Source organism: Phyllobates terribilis, unplaced genomic scaffold (assembly GCF_046119375.1).
Source record: "Phyllobates terribilis strain yellow unplaced genomic scaffold, ASM4611937v1 Scaffold_1__5_contigs__length_1240528914, whole genome shotgun sequence".
Taxonomy (NCBI): Eukaryota; Metazoa; Chordata; class Amphibia; order Anura; family Dendrobatidae; genus Phyllobates; species Phyllobates terribilis.
The window spans coordinates 219,800,890-219,819,239 of NW_027362761.1; positions in this window are offsets into that span (position 1 = coordinate 219,800,890).

Consider the following 18,350-nt stretch of genomic DNA (forward strand, 5'->3'; position numbering starts at 1 on the left):
AACCGCTGAACCACGAGGTTAAGCACATGAGCCAGGCATGGTACGTGTGTGATCTCACCTCACCTCAGAACCGCCACCAGGTTACCGCCATTGTCACACACGACCATGCCGGGATGTAGGTTCAGCGGTCTCAGCCACAGATCTGCCTGCTCTTTCACAGCTGTCCACAACTCACAAGCAGTGTGAGGTTTATCACCTAAGCTTATGAGTTTCAGCACAGCCTGTTGCCGCTTGGCGGAGGCAGTACTGCAATGCTTCCAGCTTGTAACTGATGTGGTGATATCTGAGATGGAGGCTGAACATGAGGAGGAGGAGGAGGAGGAGGATGCGCAGGAGCTGTACACTGTGGGGGCAACTCTGACTGACATAGGGCCCGCAATCCTCGGTGTGGGGAGGATGTGTTCCGTCCCAAGGTCCGACTGGGTCCCGGCTTCCACTATATTTACCCAGTGTGCCGTCAGAGAGATGTACCGTCCCTGGCCACAAGCACTTGTTCACGTGTCCGTTGTCAGGTGGACTCTCCCAGTAACTGCGTTGTTGAGGGCACGGCAGATGCTTTGGGACACGTGCTTGTGTAGTGCGGGGATGGCACACCGGGCAAAATAGTGTCGGCTGGGGACCGAGTACCGAGGGACGGCCACCGCCATAAGATTGCGGAAGGATTCCGTCTCCACCAGCCTAAAAGGCAGCATTTCCAATGCAAGCAGTCGTGAAATGTGCGAATTTAGGACTGTGGCCTGTGGGGCGTTAGCTGCGAATTTCCGCTTTCGTTCAAAGGTCTGGGATATGGACAATTGAACGCTGCGTTGGGTGTGGACGTGGACGTTGATGCTGTTTCTTGAGAAACTGCCTTAACAAGTGAAGACTGAGAGGAGGGGGCATCTTTACATGCAGTATGGACAGGGGATTGCCTTGCACACACAACAGGGGGTTTTATTGCACGCACAACAGTGGAAGAAGCAGTGGTGACACCCGCTGACACTGGTCGTGGACCCTGGGTTTCGCCCCACAAAGTCGGGTGCTTTGCTGCCATGTGCCTGATCATGCTGGTGGTGGTCAGGCTGGTAGTTTTGTCACCCCTGCTGATGCTGGCATGGCAGGTGGAACATATGGCCTTTTTGGGGTTATCAGCAGAGTCTTTAAAAAAATTCCAGACTCTGGAAGACCTACCGCTTGTACTGGCAACGTCCCTCGTGTTGGTGTTACGGGGAACGGTTGCCTGCCTTCTGTCTGCGGCCACCACACTGCTTCTTCCTGCCTGTTGGGGTACTCTGCCTCCCTCCCCCTGTGTGCTGCTGGCCTCACTCTGCATGTCCTCCTTCCACGTTGGGTCAGTTACTAGATCATCCACCACCTCCTCCTCTTCCACTTGCGCACCACGATCCTCCTCCTCACTTCCTGGCAATTGTGTCTCGTCATCGTCCACCTCTTGTGACAGATTGCCAACGTCGAATTCCTGTGGCCGTGGCTGTTCATATATTTGGGCATCGCAACATGGGATCTCCTCTTCCACCACTTCAAGCGTATCAGGCGAGGGGACCAAATATGGAAATGGACCAGTGAACAGCTCTTCAGAGTGTCCAAGTGTGGGATCACTTGCTGTCTGACGACACTCGGCATGGTGGGAGGAAGGAGCATCAGGGTGAGGAGGAGTATGTGGTCGAGACTCACGGCTACTAAGAGTTGACCGTGTGGAAGACAGACCGGAGGTGGTGGTGCCCAGGTAACTGGACGTATTGTCTGCTATCCAATTAATAACCTGTTCACACTGATCAGTTCTCAATACTGGTGTTGTTCTGTGCTTCCCTAGTAATTCGATCAAGAAGTGGGAGCGAGAAGATGTGGCTGTTGGTTGTGGCACATTTTCACCTTGGCCACGGCCCCGTCCTCTGCACGAACCATCACCAGAACGTCCACTTCCACGTCCCTTGCCACGCGCCTTGCCCATTGTAAATGAAGTAAAATAGCTTACACTTGCACTATCAATGGAAAAAGGGTAATAAAGAGTAGATTAGAACCATGGAAGAGGAAAACCACAGTTATTGTTTACTGGGGTATACCACACTTTTTTAAATAGAGATATTTGCGGCTGAACAGTGAGCGACACACTCAAGCTGCTTTTTTTTTAGATACCAAAGGCCCAAAACTGGATAGTACAGCGATTTGACCAGTGGAACTGCGAAACCACACTGGGATGTCGGGCATACACAAGACTATTTTTAACAGATATATTTTTGTGTCACAACAGTCAGGAGAAACTACTGTTTTTCTTTATGGAAAAAACTACCAAAACCTGAATAATAGAGATTTTTTACCGTGGAACAGCAAAACCACAGTTATAATTTACTGGTGTATACCAGGCTTTTTAAAATATATATATATTTGCAGCTGAACAGTGAGCGACACACTCAACTGTTTTTTTTAGATACAAATGGCCCAAAAGTGGATAATACAGAGGTTTGTACCGTGGAACTGCAAAACCACACTTGTATTTCTCGGGCCTACACCAGACTATTTTGAACAGATATATTTGTGTCTGAAAAATCAGGGAGACACTATTTTTTTTTTTTTACAGCAAAAAATGCAAAAAGCAGGATAATAGAGATTTTTTACCGTGGAACAGCAAAAGCACACTTCTGTCTCTCTGGCCTACACCAGACTATTTTCAACAGATATATTTGTGTCTGAAAAATCAGGGAGACACTATTATTATTTTTATACAGCAAAAAATGCCAAAAACAGGATAATAGAGATGTTTTACCGTGGAACATCAAAACCACAGTAATAATTTACTGGTGTATACCAGGCTTTTTAAAATATATATATATTTGCAGCTGAACAGTGAGCGACACACTCAAACTGTTTTTTTTAGATACAAATGGCCCAAAAGTGGATAATACAGAGGTTTGTACCATGGAACTGCAAAAACCACACTTGTATTTCTTGGGCCTACACCAGACTATTTTCAACAGATATATTTGTGTCTGAAAAATCAGGGAGACACTATATATTTTTTTTTTACAGCAAAAAATGCAAAAAGCAGGATAATAGAGATTTTTTACCGTGGAACAGCAAAAGCACACTTCTGTCTCTCTGGCCTACACCAGACTATTTTCAACAGATATATTTGTGTCTGAAAAATCAGGGAGACACTATTATTATTTTTATACAGCAAAAAATGCCAAAAACAGGATAATAGAGATGTTTTACTGTGGAACATCAAAACCATAGTAATAATTTACTGGTGTATACCAGGCTTTTTAAAATATATATATATTTGCGGCTGAACAGTGAGCGACACACTCAAACTGTTTTTTTTAGATACAAATGGCCCAAAAGTGGATAATACAGAGGTTTGTACCGTGGAACTGCAAAACCACACTTGTATTTCTCGGGCCTACACCAGACTATTTTCAACAGATATATTTGTGTCTGAAAAATCAGGGAGACACTATTTTTTTTTTTTACAGCAAAAAATGCAAAAAGCAGGATAATAGAGATTTTTTACCGTGGAACAGCAAAAGCACACTTCTGTCTCCCTGGCCTACACCAGACTATTTTCAACAGATATATTTGTGTCTGAAAAATCAGGGAGACACTATTATTATTTTTATACAGCAAAAAATGCCAAAAACAGGATAATAGAGATGTTTTACTGTGGAACATCAAAACCACAGTAATAATTTACTGGTGTATACCAGGCTTTTTAAAATATATATATATTTGCGGCTGAACAGTGAGCGACACACTCAAACTGTTTTTTTTAGATACAAATGGCCCAAAAGTGGATAATACAGAGGTTTGTACCGTGGAACTGCAAAACCACACTTGTATTTCTCGGGCCTACACCAGACTATTTTCAACAGATATATTTGTGTCTGAAAAATCAGGGAGACACTATTTTTTTTTTTTTACAGCAAAAAATGCAAAAAGCAGGATAATAGAGATTTTTTACCGTGGAACAGCAAAAGCACACTTCTGTCTCTCTGGCCTACACCAGACTATTTTCAACAGATATATTTGTGTCTGAAAAATCAGGGAGACACTATTATTATTTTTATACAGCAAAAAATGCCAAAAACAGGATAATAGAGATGTTTTACCGTGGAACATCAAAACCACAGTAATAATTTACTGGTGTATACCAGGCTTTTTAAAATATATATATGTTTGCGGCTGAACAGTGAGCGACACACACAAACTGTTTTTTTTAGATACAAATGGCCCAAAAGTGGATAATACAGAGGTTTGTACCGTGGAACTGCAAAACCACACTTCTATTTCTCGGGCCTACACCAGACTATTTTCAACAGATATATTTGTGTCTGAAAAATCAGGGAGACACTATTTTTTTTTTTTTTACAGAAAAAAGTGCAAAAAGCAGGATAATAGAGATTTTTTACCGTGGAACAGCAAAAACACACTTCTGTCTCTCTGGCCTACACCAGACTATTTTCAACAGATATATTTGTGTCTGAAAAATCAGGGAGACACTATTATTATTTTTATACAGCAAAAAATGCCAAAAACAGGATAATAGAGATGTTTTACCGTGGATCATCAAAACCACAGTAATAATTTACTGGTGTATACCAGGCTTTTTAAAATATATATATATTTGCGGCTGAACAGTGAGCGACACACTCAAACTGTTTTTTTAAGATACAAATGGCCCAAAAGTGGATAATACAGAGGTTTGTACCGTGGAACTGCAAAACCACACTTGTATTTCTCTGGCCTACGCCAGACTATTTTCAACAGATATATTTGTGTCTGAAAAATCAGGGAGACACTATTTTTTTATTTTACAGCAAAAAATGCAAAAAGCAGGATAATAGAGATTTTTTACCGTGGAACAGCAAAAGCACACTTCTGTCTCTCTGGCCTACACCAGACTATTTTCAACAGATATATATTTGTGACTGAAAAATCAGGGAGACACTATTATTATTTTTATAAAGCAAAAAATGCCAAAAACAGGATAATAGAGATGTTTTACTGTGGAACATCAAAACCACAGTAATAATTTACTGGTGTATACCAGGCTTTTTAAAATATATGTATATTTGCGGCTGAACAGTGAGCGACACACTCAAACTGTTTTTTTTAGATACAAATGGCCCAAAAGTGGATAATACAGAGGTTTGTACCGTGGAACTGCAAAACCACACTTGTATTTCTCGGGCCTACACCAGACTATTTTCAACAGATATATTTGTGTCTGAAAAATCAGGGAGACACTATTTTTTTTTTTTTACAGCAAAAAAATGCAAAAAGCAGGATAATAGAGATTTTTTACCGTGGAACAGCAAAAGCACACTTCTGTCTCTCTGGCCTATACCAGACTATTTTCAACAGATATATTTGTGTCTGAAAAATCAGGGAGACACTATTATTATTTTTATACAGCAAAAAATGCCAAAAACAGGATAATAGAGATGTTTTACTGTGGAACATCAAAACCACAGTAATAATTTACTGGTGTATACCAGGTTTTTAAAATATATATATATATTTGCGGCTGAACAGTGAGCGACACACTCAAACTGTTTTTTTTAGATACAAATGGCCCAAAAGTGGATAATACAGAGGTTTGTACCGTGGAACTGCAAAACCACACTTGTATTTCTCGGGCCTACACCAGACTATTTTCAACAGATATATTTGTGTCTGAAAAATCAGGGAGACACTATTTTTTTTTTTTTTACAGCAAAAATGCAAAAAGCAGGATAATAGAGATTTTTTACCGTGGAACAGCAAAAGCACACTTCTGTCTCTCTGGCCTACACCAGACTATTTTCAACAGATATATTTGTGTCTGAAAAATCAGGGAGACACTATTATTATTTTTATACAGCAAAAAATGCCAAAAACAGGATAATAGAGATGTTTTACCGTGGAACATCAAAACCACAGTAATAATTTACTGGTGTATACCAGGCTTTTTAAAATATATATATATTTGCGGCTGAACAGTGAGCGACACACTCAAACTTTTTTTTTAGATACAAATGGCCCAAAAGTGGATAATACAGAGGTTTGTACCGTGGAACTGCAAAACCACACTTGTATTTCTCGGGCCTACACCAGACTATTTTCAACAGATATATTTGTGTCTGAAAAATCAGGGAGACACTATTTTTTTTTTTTTACAGCAAAAAATGCAAAAAGCAGGATAATAGAGATTTTTTACCGTGGAACAGAAAAGCACACTTCTGTCTCTCTGGCCTACACCAGACTATTTTCAACAGATATATTTGTGTCTGAAAAATCAGGGAGACACTATTTTTTTTTTTTTACAGCAAAAAATGCAAAAAGCAGGATAATAGAGATTTTTTACCGTGGAACAGCAAAAGCACACTTCTGTCTCTCTGGCCTACACCAGACTATTTTCAACAGATATATTTGTGTCTGAAAAATCAGGGAGACACTATTCTTATTTTTATACAGCAAAAAATGCCAAAAACAGGATAATAGAGATGTTTTACCGTGGAACATCAAAACCACAGTAATAATTTACTGGTGTATACCAGGCTTTTTAAAATATATATATATTTGCGGCTGAACAGTGAGCGACACACTCAAACTGTTTTTTTTAGATACAAATGGCCCAAAAGTGGATAATACAGAGGTTTGTACCGTGGAACTGCAAAACCACACTTGTATTTCTTGGGCCTAAACCAGACAATTTTCAACAGATATATTTGTGTCTGAAAAATCAGGGAGACACTATATATTTTTTTTTTACAGCAAAAAATGCAAAAAGCAGGATAATAGAGATTTTTTACCGTGGAACAGCAAAAGCACACTTCTGTCTCTCTGGCCTACACCAGACTATTTTCAACAGATATATTTGTGTCTGAAAAATCAGGGTGACACTATTATTATTTTTATACAGCAAAAAATGCAAAAAACAGGATAATAGAGATGTTTTACTGTGGAACATCAAAACCACAGTAATAATTTACTGGTGTATACCAGGCTTTTTAAAATATATATATATTTGCGGCTGAACAGTGAGCGACACACTCAAACTGTTTTTTTTAGATACAAATGGCCCAAAAGAGGATAATACAGAGGTTTGTACCGTGGAACTGCAAAACCACACTTGTATTTCTCGGGCCTACACCAGACTATTTTCAACAGATATATTTGTGTCTGAAAAATCAGGGAGACACAATTTTTTTTTTTTTACAGCAAAAAATGCAAAAAGCAGGATAATAGAGATTTTTTACCGTGGAACAGAAAAGCACACTTCTGTCTCTCTGGCCTACACCAGACTATTTTCAACAGATATATTTGTGTCTGAAAAATCAGGGAGACACTATTATTATTTTTATACAGCAAAAAATGCCAAAAACAGGATAATATAGATGTTTTACTGTGGAACATCAAAACCACAGTAATAATTTACTGGTGTATACCAGGCTTTTTAAAATATATATATATTTGCGGCTGAACAGTGAGCGACACACTCAAACTGTTTTTTTTAGATACAAATGGCCCAAAAGTGGATAATACAGAGGTTTGTACCGTGGAACTGCAAAACCACACTTGTATTTCTCGGGCCTACACCAGACTATTTTCAACAGATATATTTGTGTCTGAAAAATCAGGGAGACACTATTTTTTTTTTTTACAGCAAAAAATGCAAAAAGCAGGATAATAGAGATTTTTTACCGTGGAACAGCAAAAGCACACTTCTGTCTCTCTGGCCTACACCAGACTATTTTCAACAGATATATTTGTGTCTGAAAAATCAGGGAGACACTATTATTATTTTTATACAGCAAAAAATGCCAAAAACAGGATAATATAGATGTTTTACTGTGGAACATCAAAACCACAGTAATAATTTACTGGTGTATACCAGGCTTTTTAAAATATATATATATTTGCGGCTGAACAGTGAGCGACACACTCAAACTGTTTTTTTTAGATACAAATGGCCCAAAAGTGGATAATACAGAGGTTTGTACCGTGGAACTGCAAAACCACACTTGTATTTCTCGGGCCTACACCAGACTATTTTCAACAGATATATTTGTGTCTGAAAAATCAGGGAGACACTATTTTTTTTTTTTTTACAGCAAAAAATGCAAAAAGCAGGATAATAGAGATTTTTTACCGTGGAACAGCAAAAGCACACTTCTGTCTCTCTGGCCTACACCAGACTATTTTCAACAGATATATTTGTGTCTGAAAAATCAGGGAGACACTATTCTTATTTTTATACAGCAAAAAATGCCAAAAACAGGATAATAGAGATGTTTTACCGTGGAACATCAAAACCACAGTAATAATTTACTGGTGTATACCAGGCTTTTTAAAATATATATATATTTGTGGCTGAACAGTGAGCGACACACTCAAACTGTTTTTTTTAGATACAAATGGCCCAAAAGTGGATAATACAGAGGTTTGTACCGTGGAACTGCAAAACCACACTTGTATTTCTTGGGCCTAAACCAGACAATTTTCAACAGATATATTTGTGTCTGAAAAATCAGGGAGACACTATATATTTTTTTTTTTACAGCAAAAAATGCAAAAAGCAAGATAATAGAGATTTTTTACCGTGGAACAGCAAAAGCACACTTCTGTCTCTCTGGCCTACACCAGACTATTTTCAACAGATATATTTGTGTCTGAAAAATCAGGGAGACACTATTATTATTTTTATACAGCAAAAAATGCAAAAAACAGGATAATAGAGATGTTTTACTGTGGAACATCAAAACCACAGTAATAATTTACTGGTGTATACCAGGCTTTTTAAAATATATATATATTTGCGGCTGAACAGTGAGCGACACACTCAAACTGTTTTTTTTAGATACAAATGGCCCAAAAGTGGATAATACAGAGGTTTGTACCGTGGAACTGCAAAACCACACTTGTATTTCTCGGACCTACACCAGACTATTTTCAACAGATATATTTGTGTCTGAAAAATCAGGGAGACACTATTTTTTTTTTTTACAGCAAAAAATGCAAAAAGCAGGATAATAGAGATTTTTTACCGTGGAACAGCAAAAGCACACTTCTGTCTCTCTGGCCTACACCAGACTATTTTCAACAGATATATTTGTGTCTGAAAAATCAGGGAGACACTATTATTATTTTTATACAGCAAAAAATGCCAAAAACAGGATAATATAGATGTTTTACTGTGGAACATCAAAACCACAGTAATAATTTACTGGTGTATACCAGGCTTTTTAAAATATATATATATTTGCGGCTGAACAGTGAGCGACACACTCAAACTGTTTTTTTTAGATACAAATGGCCCAAAAGTGGATAATACAGAGGTTTGTACCGTGGAACTGCAAAACCACACTTGTATTTCTTGGGCCTAAACCAGACAATTTTCAACAGATATATTTGTGTCTGAAAAATCAGGGAGACACTATATATTTTTTTTTTACAGCAAAAAATGCAAAAAGCAGGATAATAGAGATTTTTTACCGTGGAACAGCAAAAGCACACTTCTGTCTCTCTGGCCTACACCAGACTATTTTCAACAGATATATTTGTGTCTGAAAAATCAGGGAGACACTATTATTATTTTTATACAGCAAAAAATGCCAAAAACAGGATAATATAGATGTTTTACTGTGGAACATCAAAACCACAGTAATAATTTACTGGTGTATACCAGGCTTTTTAAAATATATATATATTTGCGGCTGAACAGTGAGCGACACACTCAAACTGTTTTTTTTAGATACAAATGGCCCAAAAGTGGATAATACAGAGGTTTGTACCGTGGAACTGCAAAACCACACTTGTATTTCTCGGGCCTACACCAGACTATTTTCAACAGATATATTTGTGTCTGAAAAATCAGGGAGACACTATTTTTTTTTTTTACAGCAAAAAATGCAAAAAGCAGGATAATAGAGATTTTTTACCGTGGAACAGCAAAAGCACACTTCTGTCTCTCTGGCCTACACCAGACTATTTTCAACAGATATATTTGTGTCTGAAAAATCAGGGAGACACTATTATTATTTTTATACAGCAAAAAATGCCAAAAACAGGATAATATAGATGTTTTACTGTGGAACATAAAAACCACAGTAATAATTTACTGGTGTATACCAGGCTTTTTAAAATATATATATATTTGCGGCTGAACAGTGAGCGACACACTCAAACTGTTTTTTTTAGATACAAATGGCCCAAAAGTGGATAATACAGAGGTTTGTACCGTGGAACTGCAAAACCACACTTGTATTTCTCGGGCCTACACCAGACTATTTTCAACAGATATATTTGTGTCTGAAAAATCAGGGAGACACTATTTTTTTTTTTTTTACAGCAAAAAATGCAAAAAGCAGGATAATAGAGATTTTTTACCGTGGAACAGCAAAAGCACACTTCTGTCTCTCTGGCCTACACCAGACTATTTTCAACAGATATATTTGTGTCTGAAAAATCAGGGAGACACTATTCTTATTTTTATACAGCAAAAAATGCCAAAAACAGGATAATAGAGATGTTTTACCGTGGAACATCAAAACCACAGTAATAATTTACTGGTGTATACCAGGCTTTTTAAAATATATATATATTTGTGGCTGAACAGTGAGCGACACACTCAAACTGTTTTTTTTAGATACAAATGGCCCAAAAGTGGATAATACAGAGGTTTGTACCGTGGAACTGCAAAACCACACTTGTATTTCTTGGGCCTAAACCAGACAATTTTCAACAGATATATTTGTGTCTGAAAAATCAGGGAGACACTATATATTTTTTTTTTACAGCAAAAAATGCAAAAAGCAAGATAATAGAGATTTTTTACCGTGGAACAGCAAAAGCACACTTCTGTCTCTCTGGCCTACACCAGACTATTTTCAACAGATATATTTGTGTCTGAAAAATCAGGGAGACACTATTATTATTTTTATACAGCAAAAAATGCAAAAAACAGGATAATAGAGATGTTTTACTGTGGAACATCAAAACCACAGTAATAATTTACTGGTGTATACCAGGCTTTTTAAAATATATATATATTTGCGGCTGAACAGTGAGCGACACACTCAAACTGTTTTTTTTAGATACAAATGGCCCAAAAGTGGATAATACAGAGGTTTGTACCGTGGAACTGCAAAACCACACTTGTATTTCTCGGGCCTACACCAGACTATTTTCAACAGATATATTTGTGTCTGAAAAATCAGGGAGACACTATTTTTTTTTTTTACAGCAAAAAATGCAAAAAGCAGGATAATAGAGATTTTTTACCGTGGAACAGCAAAAGCACACTTCTGTCTCTCTGGCCTACACCAGACTATTTTCAACAGATATATTTGTGTCTGAAAAATCAGGGAGACACTATTATTATTTTTATACAGCAAAAAATGCCAAAAACAGGATAATATAGATGTTTTACTGTGGAACATCAAAACCACAGTAATAATTTACTGGTGTATACCAGGCTTTTTAAAATATATATATATTTGCGGCTGAACAGTGAGCGACACACTCAAACTGTTTTTTTTAGATACAAATGGCCCAAAAGTGGATAATACAGAGGTTTGTACCGTGGAACTGCAAAACCACACTTGTATTTCTTGGGCCTAAACCAGACAATTTTCAACAGATATATTTGTGTCTGAAAAATCAGGGAGACACTATATATTTTTTTTTTACAGCAAAAAATGCAAAAAGCAGGATAATAGAGATTTTTTACCGTGGAACAGCAAAAGCACACTTCTGTCTCTCTGGCCTACACCAGACTATTTTCAACAGATATATTTGTGTCTGAAAAATCAGGGAGACACTATTCTTATTTTTATACAGCAAAAAATGCCAAAAACAGGATAATAGAGATGTTTTACCGTGGAACATCAAAACCACAGTAATAATTTACTGGTGTATACCAGGCTTTTTAAAATATATATATATTTGTGGCTGAACAGTGAGCGACACACTCAAACTGTTTTTTTTAGATACAAATGGCCCAAAAGTGGATAATACAGAGGTTTGTACCGTGGAACTGCAAAACCACACTTGTATTTCTTGGGCCTAAACCAGACAATTTTCAACAGATATATTTGTGTCTGAAAAATCAGGGAGACACTATATATTTTTTTTTTACAGCAAAAAATGCAAAAAGCAAGATAATAGAGATTTTTTACCGTGGAACAGCAAAAGCACACTTCTGTCTCTCTGGCCTACACCAGACTATTTTCAACAGATATATTTGTGTCTGAAAAATCAGGGAGACACTATTATTATTTTTATACAGCAAAAAATGCCAAAAACAGGATAATATAGATGTTTTACTGTGGAACATCAAAACCACAGTAATAATTTACTGGTGTATACCAGGCTTTTTAAAATATATATATATTTGCGGCTGAACAGTGAGCGACACACTCAAACTGTTTTTTTTAGATACAAATGGCCCAAAAGTGGATAATACAGAGGTTTGTACCGTGGAACTGCAAAACCACACTTGTATTTCTCAGGCCTACACCAGACTATTTTCAACAGATATATTTGTGTCTGAAAAATCAGGGAGACACTATTTTTTTTTTTTACAGCAAAAAATGCAAAAAGCAGGATAATAGAGATTTTTTACCGTGGAACAGCAAAAGCACACTTCTGTCTCTCTGGCCTACACCAGACTATTTTCAACAGATATATTTGTGTCTGAAAAATCAGGGACACACTATTATTATTTTTATACAGCAAAAAATGCCAAAAACAGGATAATAGAGATGTTTTACCGTGGAACATCAAAACCACAGTAATAATTTACTGGTGTATACCAGGCTTTTTAAAATATATATATATTTGCAGCTGAACAGTGAGCGACACACTCAAACTGTTTTTTTTAGATACAAATGGCCCAAAAGAGGATAATACAGAGGTTTGTACCGTGGAACTGCAAAACCACACTTGTATTTCTCGGGCCTACACCAGACTATTTTCAACAGATATATTTGTGTCTGAAAAATCAGGGAGACACTATTTTTTTTTTTTTACAGCAAAAAATGCAAAAAGCAGGATAATAGAGATTTTTTACCGTGGAACAGAAAAGCACACTTCTGTCTCTCTGGCCTACACCAGACTATTTTCAACAGATATATTTGTGTCTGAAAAATCAGGGAGACACTATTATTATTTTTATACAGCAAAAAATGCCAAAAACAGGATAACAGAGATGTTTTACCGTGGAACATCAAAACCACAGTAATAATTTACTGGTGTATACCAGGCTTTTTAAAATATATATATGTTTGCGGCTGAACAGTGAGCGACACACACAAACTGTTTTTTTTAGATACAAATGGCCCAAAAGTGGATAATACAGAGGTTTGTACTGTGGAACTGCAAAACCACACTTGTATTTCTCGGGCCTACACCAGACTATTTTCAACAGATATATTTGTGTCTGAAAAATCAGGGAGACACTATTTTTTTTTTTTTACAGCAAAAAAATGCAAAAAGCAGGATAATAGAGATTTTTTACCGTGGAACAGCAAAAGCACACTTCTGTCTCTCTGGCCTACACCAGACTATTTTCAACAGATATATTTGTGTCTGAAAAATCAGGGAGACACTATTATTATTTTTATACAGCAAAAAATGCCAAAAACAGGATAATAGAGATGTTTTACCGTGGAACATCAAAACCACAGTAATAATTTACTGGTGTATACCAGGCTTTTTAAAATATATATATATTTGCGGCTGAACAGTGAGCGACACACTCAAACTGTTTTTTTTAGATACAAATGGCCCAAAAGTGGATAATACAGAGGTTTGTACCGTGGAACTGCAAAACCACACTTGTATTTCTTGGGCCTAAACCAGACAATTTTCAACAGATATATTTGTGTCTGAAAAATCAGGGAGACACTATATATTTTTTTTTTACAGCAAAAAATGCAAAAAGCAGGATAATAGAGATTTTTTACCGTGGAACAGCAAAAGCACACTTCTGTCTCTCTGGCCTACACCAGACTATTTTCAACAGATATATTTGTGTCTGAAAAATCAGGGAGACACTATTATTATTTTTACACAGCAAAAAATGCCAAAAACAGGATAATAGAGATGTTTTACTGTGGAACATCAAAACCACAGTAATAATTTACTGGTGTATACCAATCTTTTTAAAATATATATATATTTGCGGCTGAACAGTGAGCGACACACTCAAACTGTTTTTTTTAGATACAAATGACCCAAAAGTGGATAATACAGAGGTTTGTACCGTGGAACTGCAAAACCACACTTGTATTTCTCGGGCCTACACCAGACTATTTTCAACAGATATATTTGTGTCTGAAAAATCAGGGAGACACTATTTTTTTTTTTTTTACCAAAAAAAATGCAAAAAGCAGGATAATAGAGATTTTTTACCGTGGAACAGCAAAAGAACACTTCTGTCTCTCTGGCCTACACCAGACTATTTTCAACAGATATATTTGTGTCTGAAAAATCAGGGAGACACTATTATTATTTTTATACAGCAAAAAATGCCAAAAACAGGATAATAGAGATGTTTTACTGTGGAACATCAAAACCACAGTAATAATTTACTGGTGTATACCAGGCTTTTTAAAATATATATATATTTGCGGCTGAACAGTGAGCGACACACTCAAACTGTTTTTTTTAGATACAAATGGCCCAAAAGTGGATAATACAGAGGTTTGTACCGTGGAACTGCAAAACCACACTTGTATTTCTCGGGCCTACACCAGACTATTTTCAACAGATATATTTGTGTCGGAAAAATCAGGGAGACACTATTTTTTTTTTTTTACAGCAAAAAAATGCAAAAAGCAGGATAATAGAGATTTTTTACCGTGGAACAGCAAAAGCACACTTCTGTCTCTCTGGCCTACACCAGACTATTTTCAACAGATATATTTGTGTCTGAAAAATCAGGGAGACACTATTATTATTTTTATACAGCAAAAAATGCCAAAATCAGGATAATAGAGATGTTTTACCGTGGAACATCAAAACCACAGTAATAATTTACTGGTGTATACCAGGCTTTTTAAAATATATATATATTTGCGGCTGAACAGTGAGCGACACACTCAAACTGTTTTTTTTAGATACAAATGGCCCAAACGTGGATAATACAGAGGTTTGTACCATGGAACCGCAAAACCACACTTGTATTTCTCGGGCCTACACCAGACTATTTTCAACAGATATATTTGTGTCTGAAAAATCAGGGAGACACTATATATATATATTTTTTTACAGGAAAAAATGCAAAAAGCAGGATAATAGAGATTTTTTGCCGTGGAACAGCAAAAGCACACTTCTGTCTCTCTGGCCTACACCAGACTATTTTCAACAGATATATTTGTGTCTGAAAAATCAGGGAGACACTATTATTATTTTTATACAGCAAAAAATGCCAAAAACAGGATAATAGAGATGTTTTACCGTGGATCATCAAAACCACAGTAATAGTTTACTGGTGTATACCAGGCTTTTAAAATATATAGATATTTGCGGCTGAACAGTGAGCGACACACTCAAACTGTTTTTTTAGATACAAATGGCCCAAAAGTGGATAATACAGAGGTTTGTACCATGGAACTGCAAAACCACACTTGTATTTCTCGGGCCTACACCAGACTATTTTCAACAGATATATTTGTGTCTGAAAAATCAGGGAGACACTATTTTTTTTTTTTTTTACAGCAAAAAATGCAAAAAGCAGGATAATAGAGATTTTTTACCGTGGAACAGCAAAAGCACACTTCTGTCTCTCTGGCCTACACCAGACTATTTTCAACAGATATATTTGTGTCTGAAAAATCAGTGAGACCCTATTTGTTATGTTCTGCTACCAGAGCTAAGGAAAGAGAGGAGATCTGTCCCTACGATAGAACTCATCTGAATCCCTACGATGTAACAGGGGACCTGATCTTGCGATCAGACCTGCTAAAGTCCTAAGCTAGTCTGTACGGAGACCTATAGATGTGGGGAAGGAATCCCTTCAAGTACTAAGGACTGGGAGGAATATGGGACACCTCCTAACAGAAATAGTAGCAGACAGACGAACAAACAAAATATATAGAACATAGAGGTCAGTAGACCAAGCAAACTAACAGAGCAAGACACAGAGCACAGGCTAGCTAGAAAGTAGATATACAATGAAGTCCAGCAAAGCCAGAAGGGCGGAGCAGGATTAAATAGGCCAACAAGGTCATGTGACCAGCAAAGGAAAAAAAAACTAAGAGCAAGGTTCTAACAGTACCCCCCCTTCTAAGAGGATCCTCCGGATCCCCTAGGACCAGGCTTATCAGGAAATCTCCTGTGAAACGCTCTGATAAGTCTGGACGCGGAAACATCATCCGACCTCACCCAAGAGTTATCCTCGGGACCGAAACCTTTCCAGGCCACAAGATACTGCAAACTACCTCTATACTGTCTAGAGTCAAGGATGCGAGAAATTTCATATTCCCCGTCCTCCACCACCGGAGGAACAGAGGCAGAGGCGTCACAATCTGATACAACAGCTTTTTTCAACAGAGACATGAAATACCGGATTAATTCTCCAGGAGGTAGGAACCTCCAACCTAACAGCAGATTGGTTGACAACCTGAAGCACCTTAAAGGGCCCTACAAACTTGGGACCCAATTTCTTTGAAGGAATCCTCAACCGCAGATTCCTAGAGGACAACCAAACCATGTCACCAACAGCGAACAAAACCTCCTGTCGTTTCCTATCAAAGTAGTCTTTAGATTTTCTGTTGGCCTCCTGAAGATTACCACGCACATCCGTCCAAACTCTCTCCAAATCACCGGAAAAATTCTCCTCCTCGGGCACGGCAGATCCCAACTTGGAGAACGACCCAAACGACGGATGTCTCCCAGAACAACAAAAAAAAGGCGAACAACCAGCAGAAGAAGATGTATGATTGTTCAGAGCAAATTCAGCAAGTGGCAGAAACTCAGACCACCCCTCTTGATTGTCTGCCACAAAACAACGCAAGAACTGCTCAACATCCTGGTTTTTCCTTTCTGTCTGGCCATTAGATTCAGGATGATATCCGGACGAGAACGACAAATGAACTCCCAACCTATCACAAAAGGCACGCCAAAAACGAGCCACGAACTGAGGACCCCTATCAGAAACAATGTCAGTAGGAACGCCATGAAGTCTGACAATTTCCTTGACAAAGGCCTTAGCGAGAGTTTTAGCGCAGGGCAGTTTGACGAAAGGAACCAAGTGACACATCTTGCTAAAACGGTCCACGACCACCCAGATGACAGTAAAACCCTCAGAGGGGGGAAGGTCAGTTATAAAGTCCATAGCCAAATGTGTCCAAGGAGCACTGGGAACCTCCAAAGGACAAAGCAACCCCGCAGCAGGAGTATGTGAGGACTTAGATCTAGCACATATAGTACATTGGCGCACCCACTTAATGACTTCCTTCTGCCATCCAGGCCACCAAAAACTGCGACCCACCAGTCTCTTGGTCTCAGAGATTCCGGGATGACCTGCCAACCGAGATTCGTGACACTCAACAAACATATCTCTCCTAAAGGTCCCAGGCACAAACAACCTCCCATGAGGAGTGTTAGAAGGGGCATTCTCCTGTGCTTTAAGAATCTCATTTTCCAAAACGGAGTCCAAAGCAGCTATCACAACACCTTCTTGTAAAATGTTCTCCTCTTTCTCAGCACCGACTATGGGAGAAAAACTGCGAGACAAGGCATCCGCCTTAACATTCTTAGTACCAGGGATGTAAGTAACGGAGAAATTAAACCGCGAGAAAAACAGTGCCCACCTAGCCTGACGGGCATTCAGGCGCTTGGCAGCATCAAGATATATCAGATTTTTATGATCCGTAAGAACCTGAACGGGAAATTCCGCACCTTCCAAGAAGTGGCGCCAGTGTTCAAATGCGAGTTTAATAGCCAATAATTCCCGATTACCAATATCGTAATTCAGTTCAGTCTCCGAAAATTTTTTTGAAAAAAAGGCACAGGGATGTAATCCATCCCCGTTATCCTGAGACAATACTGCGCCAACCCCCACAGAGGAAGCATCAACCTCAACCAAAAACGGCCTAGTAACATCAGGCTGCATAAGGATGGGAGCAGAGGTGAACCTCTCCTTGAGATACACAAAAGCTTCAATGGCCTCAGAAGACCACTGAACCGCATCAGCACCTTTCCTGGTGAGATCAGTCAGAGGTTTGACAATACTAGAAAAAATTTTTATGAATTTTCTGTAGTAATTGGCGAAACACAAAAACCTCTGTATCGATTTCAAACCAATAGGCCTAGGCCATTCCTGCACAGCCTGAACCTTAACCGGATCCATCTCAAAACCTTTGCTG